At 44.5% G+C, this 11,865-nt stretch overlaps 1 non-coding gene across 1 annotated transcript; it reads right to left on the bottom strand.

Moving 5' to 3' along the window:
- Positions 1-541: 541 nt before the first annotated feature.
- Positions 542-646, bottom strand: LOC125396349 (U6 spliceosomal RNA). Its single transcript, XR_007230793.1, has one exon. It is a non-coding gene; the product is annotated as a U6 spliceosomal RNA (small nuclear RNA).
- Positions 647-11,865: the final 11,219 nt, after the last annotated feature.

Below are 11,865 nucleotides of genomic sequence, written 5' to 3'. Positions count from 1 at the left end.
CACAGGTTCAGGCCAGCTGTCTCTGTGTGTTTCCCCATCATGACCTTGACCCCCCTTGCTCAGTCCTTCAACCCTCTCTTCAAATGGACTTAGCGCTTGACTGTGGACCTCGGCATCAGGTATGGATGAAGGCTCTATGATGACAACTAGGGCCGTCACCAATTTAATTACAGTAGATGACCAGTTTAGGCATCCTCTCCACTACTGCTAGGAGTCTTAGTTGGGGTCATCTTTGTGGGCTTCCAGGAGCCTCCCTGGCACCAGGTTTCTCCACAACCCCACAATAGTCCTCTCTATCAAGATATCTTCCCCCATCACTCTCCTGCTCTATTTGGCCCACAACTCGACCATCCTGATCCCCCATATTCCCATCCCCCATCCCCTCCTTGTCTATGCCCCACACCCATTTACCCAGGACATCCCACCTACTTCCTCTTCACTGGGAGATCCATGGGTCCCTCGTAGGGTCCCTCTTGTTACCTAGCTTCTTCGGGGTTGAGGATTGTAGTCTGGTTAATACTTTGCTTGACATCTAATATCCACAAACATGAAATGCTTCACAAATTTGCATGCCATCCTTGCACAGGAGCCAGGCTCATCTTCTCTGTATCATGCCAAGTTTAGTATATGTGTGAAGCGAGCACACCACTTAGTCTTTACAGCAGAGTTTGCTGTTGTTGTATGTGGTAATACAGGAGCTCTGATTGCACCAGGATCTCTCTACTAGGTGTTGAGACATGATGATGAACCAGACCTCAGCTATAGCAGAAAAGATCACATATGAAATAAGTGACCCTGCTTTACTGAAAATAAAAATGATGCTACCAATAAAGGAATAGATATTAATCATGAAAGCAGTGATACATTAAAAAACACCAATCATGATTGCTCTGGTCTTTTTTTTTTTTGAAAAAATATTACACTTGTATGGAATGTGCAGCAGTTCTTGTGAGCTTTTCTAGGCTAGATTGCATTTTTCCTTAGAGCAGACTTCGAAAAGAAAAGCTATCTGAGCATGCTGTTCAAGCCTCCATCTCTCACAGACAGGGGCTGGCTAACATCTGAGGTGGCCTGGTAGCTCTTTCCCTACTAGCTGTCCTCCATATTTTATAGTCTGGTCTTGCCTAGTTGCAGCCCATGTCTTGAAGTTTTAAGCCTTCTTTCTTAATAGATATGTGCCATCTTTATCCCTGACTCTCACCCATCTTTCTGATTTAGCTCTTCAGCTACTGTCTTTGCAAGGTTCTGTTCAAGTGTCTGATGAGTCTGAGTCCCTTCCTAAGAAGAAACGGTCAGATTCTCTTTTGTGTGGCAATAGTTTACATATAAATTATATCATTGCTAATTGTATTCTACCTCTGTGAAGGTCAATCTCCATTGTCAGTTGGGTTGGATTTGGTATCTGATCTGGTGACAGACTCCCTCAGGGAGTCTACTGTTGTCTGACTGAGTTAACTTCCTTCAGGTCAGTCCCAGTTCCAGGGAACAAAGTTCTCACAGAAGCCTGTTCTCTCTGTCTCCTCCCCAGTTCCCACCGAGGAGAGAGAAATAAACAGGGCACAGACACTTCAGTGTGCAGAAGAAGAAACAACTGGCCACGGCTCCCTCATCCACAGAGGAAAGGAGCAGGGTGGACACGCACTGGTGGGTCTTGTGCTCATATAGAAATCAGGCTTCTAGAAACATCAGTGGGAGGCTTTGAAAGATCTCTGCGTTGTCACCTTCAGGGCTGTCCTTTCTCTGAGAGAGCTGGGAGATTTCAGGCTGGAAATTCTCTGAAAGACTCCATCCAGCTGTGATCCCACAAGCTGCAGAGTGAACTCTGCAGAGGTGGCAGACGGTTGCCCGGGGCGTTGTTTCTTGAAGATCTCCCTTCAGAGAGGTTCCCGAGAGCTTCCTCAACAGACTAGGAGAGCGCTTGCCCCACACGGCTTATCCAACCTCTAAAGGCTTGGGTTCCAATGAGCATCCAATTAACTGCAGATAAAGGCGCTAGACAGAGAAAGGACAAACTTGCCTGCTTCTACCTGATAATGGTCCTTGTGTGCTTAGATCCTGAGACTTTGAAGGGTAAGTTCAAATGAAATACAAGGACAGAGAAACCGGACATTAATTAGGAAGAGATGAGTGAGGCCTCATTCACCCGATCACCCTTCCATCTATGCTGTTAATCTGCAAAACTCTAGGAAGCTGACTCTTTCTGTCTGGCTTCCCGACGAGGAGTGCTATCTGCTGTATGCATCCTTTGTTTTTCTTTTTAAATTATAAAATATTTTTTTCAGCATTGAGGACCAAACAGAGGGCTTATACGTACTATACGTACTACCGCTTAGCTATGTCCTCAGCCCTCTTACTTAGTACTCTGAGACAAAGTCTTGCTACAAGTCTCACATCAGACTTGTACTCACTGTACTTCCCAGGAATGCCTTTAGCGTGCAATCCTCCTGCCTCAGGCTCCTAAGAAGCCATATGAAACACGAATTCCTGATAGGATTTTAGCTCTGCTTTGAGTTCAGGCAATCAGTGAACGAAAGGTTTCTGCCTGCCCCTCACGATGACGCTAACCCTGGTGAAAAGCGCTTTCCTGGGAAGGAGATTTGTTCTAGATGTTACCATGCTGACGGCTTCAAGGAAATGGCAAAGGGCCGTGCCCGTGTGAGCTTTCTTAAATACACAGATTACAGAGTGATTACATTGTTATTTGGAAGTCAGTGAAGCTGGCTAGAACCAGAGTGCTGACAGAGAGTCGGATTACACAGTGATGATACTATAAGCCATGTAGTCCTCGGGCTCTGCCAGCCTGTGGCCCAGGTTCACTCTGGAGTTTACAAAGGTCTCTGAACTCACCTTGTCTTCATGTAATTCATGTCTTCACAGTAGTCTTCTAAAGTGACAGCCAGCGTCACTTCTCCACAACCTGCAAAGTAATGTTTAGGGTAAGAGATGGGTTTGCTTTGTTTGTTTGGGTCCCTGTGGCTAGAGTCATATAACTTTGTGGATAGAAACTTGCATATTAATATCTGTAGTTTGAAACTTGCGTTCTTGGACTTTTGTTAAAAGCACTGAACAGTGAGTATGGCCAGGGAGGCTGGTCTTCCCAGTATTTAGTCTTGTGGAAAGTATAAGACACACAACAGCTCCCAGGGAAGTCTCTTCAGGTTGGTGAGGTAGGACAATACTGGACCACAGGCCGTGTGTTCTTGGGTAAAGACTAGCCCAACCTGGGATGAATTGTTATCTCTTCCAAGGCTCGAGTGAGCCACTCTGTGAGCCACTGTGTGGGGTGGAAGTGGAGGAGTAACAGGATTTTTAGGCCTGAGTGTCCCTTTGGGATGTTTGTCCTCAGAAGAACATATGTCAGGAAGAAGGCACTGTGTGAATCAGAGGGCAGAGGCCTAGGGTCCTACTAAACATCTTACAGCACACAGGCAATGCCATGCGCTTCCATCTCAGCAGAGTCAGTTGTGGTATGACACACCAGGTAAGTGCTTTACCACTGAACTGAAGCCTTAGCCCTAAAATATCTTTGCTACGCAAATCTATTTTGAACCTCTGAAGTTAGGTTCTGCATCGCTAAGATCTCCTGTTAAAGTAGAGTGCTACTGGGAGGTCATGGAGCCTGTAAGACTTGGAACCTGGTAGAGCGCCTCTGTAGGAACTGTGGACACTCCTTTCCTGTTCCTTGCTTTTGAGTTTCTGCCTGAGTTGAGTATTTGGTCATGTGCGCTCCAACTGTGATCTGCTGTTTTCACTCAGACCCAAAAGCCATAGGCCCTCCAACCATGCACCAACCCCTCTAAAAACACAGGCCAAGACAGCTCTTTTCTCCTGTGAGTCCAATATCTCCATAGTAGTTATATTTGTCGTTTTGATAACAGAAGGCTGACTGACTCAACAGGCATAGTGGAGGTGGTCTGGTTCAAAGCATTTTCTGAAATCTAGGGGGAAGTTCTACCATTAAATGTAGAGGGTAATCGTCTGTGTGTCTCCTTCTCTCCTCTTCAGCCTGGCTGGTCAACCGATGAGGAAAGATGATTGAAAGGGAATATTTATTTCCATGTCAAAGAGCACCTGGAGTCTGTGTTTAAATTCGGTATGATCAGAATGTTACAGGTGTTCTGATTTTTAATGTTTTCTTTCAGGGACATTTCTACAGGGCATATTCTTGTCAAAAACCCAGAAGCAGCATGAGAGCTGCAAAGGAGCCAATGTTAGGGCATCACATATGTGTGCTGCAGTTCCCATGCTAAGATATAAAGACAGTTTGGGTAGAGTGGAGGGTGCTGTCTGTTCTGAGACTGAAGAAAGAGAAGATCACTCTATGTGCTGGAAGTCTCTGTCATTTGTCGACAAGCTCTAAGGAGGAGGAACTTGGGTGAAAGGAGATGGAACATTTTGGTGGCTTTGGGAACTCTGATAGTGCTGGCATCTGGTGCCTTGATGTTCTCAGGTCTGGTACTCTTGGTGTTTGATGTTCCCTCAATGCTGATGGCTGTTGCATGGTTGATGGTTGTGAAAGTGAGAGCTAGCAGGCTCTTCAGAGAGAGGCGGCACAGCAGAACCACAGGATTCGCCCTGGATACTTCTGGTGGCTCTTCCCTGGGCTTCTTACTACCAGGGCTCAGCTCAGAGACCCTGGACAGGTCCCCGCCTCCCCGAGTTACTGTTGCCTCTAGTGGCTCCAGTACCCTCTAGCTTCCTCTTAGAGTTCTGTCTGGTAATCAGCATCCTTGGGATCCTGGCCAAGTCAAGCCCCACACTCCAGTGGTCTATAGCGTACCTCCCTGGGCCTTGGAGGTTGCATGTCAAGATGGTGAACGAGCTACAGTCATGTCTTTCATCTCTAGCCAGGCCTGGACCTTGGAGGCTGCAGGTTAGAATGGTGAGCAAGCCACAGTCATCTCTAGCCAGGCCTCCACAGGGATGCTCTTTTTTTTGCTCTGGTTAAGAGATTGAAGGTTTCCTAAAGCTAGGACCTGTTTCTGGAAAATGACAAACAAGCTTAATGACACCTACATCTACTATTGTTGTTGTTATTATTATTAACCAAATCTCTATACTCCATTCTTAGTTAATATGCTCTTAAACTATGATCATAAATTGACAACACGATATACTGAATGTCTTGTGTAAGGTCTCAAGTATGGAAAGAAAGTGATGTAGGAAATGGAATACCAATGACTGTGATACTTGTTTGTTCTAAAGATCAGAGTTACCAGAAGGTTTTATGCAGTTTATTTTGCTGATGCTGCCCCCATTGGCTAATTGTATATGTATATGCATATGTATATGTGTATTTATGAATGTGTATACACATATATGCATGAACACACACATCACACACATGTATATTCACACACATATATATCCATGTATATTCAAATCTGCATATGCACACATATATAATTAGTGGCTGAAACCAATGATTGCTAAAACCATATTCTTTCTCTGGGCATAGACTATTGTATAACTCATTTTCCATAGAAATGTAAAGATTCTTTGTTTGAGTTATATGTATCTGTCTGTAAGTCATATGTCATACATGAAATTTAAGACTGCCTATACATTTTTGAACACAGTGAGTTTGACATCAAATCTTCATGGAAGAGGCAGGGCACCTGCGTGAATAGACTCACAATTTCCTTTCCAGCTGTAAGAATAGTTAGGATGATGGTAATCTTGACTCAGATTCTTGGATTTTGTTTACAGTGTGGAAATACTTTTGCAATCTCGTGGTTGGAGTTTGGTTTCTGACTGTGAAGCAACTTTTACAGAGGATGCTTATGTAGCTGAATGCTGGGGCTAGACTGCGGAAGGCAGCAAGCAAGCCACTCTGTGCCGCTTCTCACCTGTAGTGACTGTTGCCCTGAGTGGTACAGTCCGTGTGGAGTGTCAGTCACACCTGCCACCTCAGGTCCCCGTTATCACTTTTCTCCTTAGCATAGAATCAGATTTGCTAAGGGATCACTGTACTCTTGCTTTTAGAATGTAAGCATCTGTTGGCAAGTTCACACCAAACAACTTGTGGAAGTTCTGTGGGAGCAGTAAGATCTAATCCAAATAGGAAAGCAGAAAGGCCCGCATTGCTATTGATGGGGATGGCTGTCTGTGATGATGACCAGATATCTTTGCAGCTTTGTCAATTTTTATTGGAAAAGAACCAGCAAATTCTGGAAGTTTCAGAAAGATTAGAAAATAAATTTCAATATTTGGTCATTCTTGTATCATGGACATTTGTGAAACACATTTTTTCTTTTTATTTAAATATTTCAATTGGTCATGGTCATTCATTCTTCTTTCTATTGATAAAAGAAAATGGATGCCACCGATCATCAGCTATTCATCTTTACTTTTTTGCTATATTAATTGATTATACTTTCAATTCTCTGTGTGCTGTGTTATTTGTTCATGTGTATGTGCACCTATGGGTGGGAGGGCATTTGCATGTGTGTACACATGCGTACAGAGGTCAATGTTGAGTTTCTTTCTCAATTATACCTCACCTTATTTTATGAGGCAGAGTCTCTCATTTAACCTCACTGTTAGGCCAGACTGACTCCCAGTATAACCCAGAGACCCTTTGGTCACCGTCTCTCAAATGCAGCATATCTAAAGATACAGGGACACAGGTGCTTTTCCTTCCCAGCTCTTCTATTTCCACAAAATTTTCACTTTTTCTAATGTAAAAGTTCTAGCATCTGGAAGCAATCATTTACAGTTTCCTCTCTTTTTTCAGAGAGCATGTATAATGGTGATTATTTCTTGTTGTTGCTATGAGATATTCTGTTGTTCTTCAGTACGACTGATCATGCTTAGAAAGGTCACCTGCTTAGAAAGGCATGCAAGACACTGAATAACAGCACTACACCAAAACTGAAGATAAAACACTGTGAAATTTCCCAGTCACAGTCTTGTTAGTAGATCTTTTAACCCATCCACCTACTCATCTATTCATCCACTCATCCATCCATCCGTTTGTCCATCTATCTGTCTACCCATCCATCTGTCCATTCAGCCATCTGCCCTACCATCCATCCATCCATCCATCCATCCATCCATCCATCCATCCATCCATCCATCCATCCATCTATTCATCCATTCCGTCTATCCATCTATCTTCCTACACAGATGCAAACTGATCTGCCTATTTCTTTCCTGCAAGTTCTCAACACTATGGTCATTTGGGATTTGAAAGCTTTTTGTTTGGGGAGTTTTCAGTGTGTTGTCAGATGTTGAACCGCTGGATTCTAGTAACACCTCCATCCTTAATTGTACCAACCAAAAATATCTTCAGACACCGTGGGTACTTCCTGGGGAGCTAAGCCACCCTTTTCCCTCTCTTGAGATGCACTGGTCTATCCTGTCACCAGCATATGAATTCCACAAACCTGTTAAAGATAGCTTTCATTTAATTCTAAATGTGTAATCAATGTTCCAGTGTTTTATGGGTAAAACTATTCAGAATTATTTGTCACTTGCATTTTTTTTTAAAAAAATAAGACCAGTTAGATGGGTTGCTAAGATACTATCTTCACTGATTTCTGACTAGAGAATTCAGTGGCTCCAGAGTTTTGCCCAGGAGAGACTGAAAGACTGTCTACAGGATATTTTGAGTTCTAAATCCAGTTTACTGCTTTACTTGTTCTGAGAAAAAGCCCTCAGATGTTACTCAAGATTTAACAGTCGTTCTCTTCCTCTGTCTCTCATTCTCTGTCTGTCTCTGAATCTCTGTCTCTTTCTCTCCTCTCTGTCTCTGTCTCATTTTATTGCTGTGCACCCTCCCCCGCCCTGCTCCATCTCTTGCTATGTTCAGGATGGGTCCTCATTCTACGGCGCGTCTTCCTGCCTCAGTCTCTCTAGCACTGGGGTTGCAGATGTGTGACGCCACGTAGAGCTGACCTGTCTTTCCTTTCCAAGGGGACAACTGTGAATCTCTCTCAGGGATGAGAGCACAAACTACGTACAGGCCTTGGACCCACGTGTTTGGCACACTGCAAGACTATCAAACACGTAAGCTCTTATCAGGACACAGAGGTGGGCAGGCCCTGCTGATGTGGAGTGGGAACTGAGTGCCCAGCTGTTGGCCCTCTTATCATCTAAGGGAGCACAGGCTATGCTTGGCACTTGCTCAGGCACTGGCTCAGCTCCTAACCAGGTGGCTACTCCAGCACTCGGGACTGAAGTCAGCTAGTGAACATCCACTTGTGATGAGGGGTGCATGAAACTGCACACGTACACAGTTCTGACGAAGAGTTTGCTAGGCGTTAGTCTCGAGATGCATGTAATGCACATCTTTGACGCAGATGGAACAGGCCTACTGCATGCATGTGTTCCTACCCAAGAGGTGTGGTGCGGTCACAAATTTGCAGGGCACTTTCCTTCTTACAAACCATTGATTCAGACACTACCTGGTCAAAATATATCTATAAAACCTATGTTAGAACCGAAACTAAGCTGGGCATGTAAGAAGCCTTATGCAGTCTTATAAGGAGGTGGATTTGCTTGGGAAGTCAGTCTGTCATGCTATGGAACAAATACCCCAAAACCAAATTGTATAGTTTCAACTTCGGTCAGGCCATTTTATTATTCTCTCTCTCTCTCTCTCTCTCTCTCTCTCTCTCTCTCTCTCTCTCTTTTTACAGAGATCAAACTGCCTGTAATACCAACTGTCCACACAAAGGACACTTAGGTATCACAAACTATTCCAACAAAATAGAAGTGCTTTTTTCTGCTACTATATCATGTAGATAGGTCGGGTAAATTTCTTCCGAAAGTACAGTCAGTATCAATGTCCGACTTAAAATACAGGTAAGGGAAGCGTCCTATGGCTCCAGGGAGCAGATGTTTTGATTGGCAGACCAGCATTTTGCTCAGTACTGTATCCCATTATCATGGTATCGTCCAGTCTTGGTCTTTGCATCTGAGTCTGTCTTTAGATACTTCCTAGGACCAGCTGGCTTTAGGACTGAGCTTTGGGACGCTAACTCTGCAGCCAAGCCCTATCTTGCCAATGGGAGAGCTTCATGCATCTGGTTGAAGCCAGTTTCTACAAGCTGCAATGCTTTAGCTCCACTACCACCCATACGAAGGTCTTCTTACCTGCTCTGCAAGGCAGCGATGCCCACCCACCCCCATGTTCCATTTAACCAGAGAACACTATACAGTACATTATAGACATCTGGGCCTTTTCACTAAAGAATTAAACAAGGAAGAAAGCTGTACCCTGTAACCTCTTAAGTTACTTCCTCTTTGAGAAAGGGCAGAGTTCACCCCGTAAGTGTGTGGAAACTGATAAAGGGGGAGAGTGTGGTCTCAGAGACCGAGAGCTTTCTAGATGGTGAGACACAAAAATCAAGAGACTGATCAGAAAGCCTCAAGGTTTGAGCTTAAAATGCCTAGACAGTTACAAGTCAGAACCCCATGGCTTCTGAGGTACAGGAAGGGCAAGACTGGGCCCCTGCTGTTCACAGTACTCCACACAGTTAGAGACAGAGCAGCTTGGGACAGGGGCAGGGCCAGCTCAGGGCAGACAATGGCCAAGGGCCACAGGCAAGCAAATGTTTAGATAAGTGGAACAGTTAATAAGTGACAAGGTCATGCAACTCAGAGACTTTCTGTAGATTCTTGCTCTTAACTGCACAGTAAGACAAAAACCAAGTTGGGTTTAAGTATCATTTTTATGGTCAAGAAACTACCCTTCCTGTAGGGACATCATAACTGTGCTGCCTGCCTGCCTGCCTTCCTGCCTTCCTTCTTTCCTTCTTTCCTTCCTTTCTTCTTTCCTTCCTTTCTTCTTTCCTTCCTTCCTTCCTTCCTTCCTTCCTTCCTTCCTTCTTTCCTTCCTTCCTTCCTTTCTTCCTTCTTTCCTTCCTTCCTTCCTTTCTTCCTTCTTTCCTTCCTTCCTTCCTTCCTTCCTTCCTTCCTTCCTTCCTTCCTTCCTTCCATCCTCCCTCCCTCTCTCTTTCATATTCACATCTATGAGTCTCATCTGGGACCATCTCACCAGAGCTACTTTAAACAGCTCCATCACCCTCCTGCCAGTAATTAATTGGGGTGGAAACATATTATCTAGGTAGCTGCTTTGCATTCTAGAAAAACTACAGAATTATTTTAAAGTGTTCATGTTTAATAACAATAGCAAAATTGTGTGCTATCCCTAACTGGTATCATCTTGTTTAAATCTCTCTCAGCCCCTGAGGTCAATATCTTTAACTTCTTTGTCTGGCTAAGGCTGGGGCTTATCTCTGTTAATCCACTTCCAGTCATAGGCTAGAGCATCAGTCAGTCTTCCTCCTGAATGTGTGGTCTTTGTTCCTATGCTACACAGATCAGGATGCTGGGCTAAAATACTCTAGGTTGCTTCCAATTTCACAACGACCTTAGGTAGATGATATGAATGCCATTTGAGATAATTGGCTTAATTTATTGAGTTTATTCAACCACAGGAAAATGGCACCCGGGTGGGTAGGTTACCTAGTGGAGCTGCTGTTTGTGCGGAGTGCTGAAGCAGAGCCATTTCAGTCACTTGGCAGGGACAAGTGTCATGGGGTGTCACCTATGCCAAAGGACCCATTGCTTACAGATGTCATGTACTGCTACCTCAAATAGGATGCTTAACCAAGCCCAGCCTAGGGGTAGTTCACTGGCACAAGCTGGAAAACAGCACTCATAGACAGCACTCTGAGAACACTGACCCACCCAGATGTAGAAGGGCCTAAGTCATAAATAAGCTTGGAAACCAGCGATGCTTTTCCCACCCAAGATCCATAGAGCCTTTGTGGGTCATCTTGGCTCCTCCCCATGCCGTGAGGTTGGGATAGGAGAAACCAATCTTGCTCCCCTAGACACCTATGTGTGGTGTACATTCTAGAAGCCTGCAGCCTTGTGGTCTTCTTGTAACTTCTTTGAAGTTTGTTTGTTTGTCTGTTTATTTTACCTGCTGGATGCTCTAGGCTGCCACCTCCATTGATTTGGTCAAGTAGGAGCTCAGGAAGTTGGTGCTACTCAGGAGGGCAGAGATGGGGGTCATACCACATTTCCTCTGGGCATAGTCAAGCAGGTTGCAGCCTTCAGCCACTGACCTCAGTTCTTGGAGGGCTGCCCAGAGCCTAGAGGCCTGGTGACAGTCCTTGCCCCTGCCCTTCTATTCTGTGGGCTCTTCAGAATCCTAGAATCCTTATTAGGAAACAAACACCGATGAGACTTGGCCTCTCTAAACCCCTTTACCTGCCGTGACTATGGGCTGGGTATACATGGTTGGTTAGTTTGGGACCGTCACCCAAATTTTGTCTTACTGCCTGGTTGAATTTTAAAGAAGACTAGGACCCACACAGACACAGGGCAAGCCCCCAAGACCACAGGAACCAGCTCTGGTTCCTCAGGTATGGGAAAGGCCAAGGCCTACAGGTTTCCAGAGGGTTCTGTTCCAGTGACTGGAGACCCAGACCAGTAGAGCTTGGTGGTGAAAAATTCTGCTTCTGGAGTGGAATCTGTTCTGCTGCAGTGCAGAGAACAACAGAGAGGATAAACTGCATCCTACAGGCAGTCAAGGAAGCCTTTCTGCAGGACCTGAGGCTAAGTGATTTAGGGCAACCTTTTAGGAAATAAGAGTAGCGATTTCTCCATTGCTTTATTTTGTTTTATGTTTACCCAGAAATCAAAACAGCTTCTGAATTACACAAATGGTAAATTATCACAGTAGAGATTTTTATATCAGCATAGAAAACTGTAGGAAAATTGACAAGACCTAGAATTTTGTTTCTTTGTGCTAGTAGCTGTCAATCAGCAACTGCTGTTCTTGCAACTTACCCCCGGATATTTCCTGTTCCTTTGCTAATACCTTGCTTTTAGGTCTCAGCTCTCATT

Source organism: Myodes glareolus, chromosome 14 (genome assembly GCF_982192425.1).
Source record: "Myodes glareolus chromosome 14, mMyoGla1.1, whole genome shotgun sequence".
NCBI lineage: Eukaryota > Metazoa > Chordata > Mammalia > Rodentia > Cricetidae > Myodes > Myodes glareolus.
This window is presented reverse-complemented; position numbering and strand designations above follow the sequence as displayed.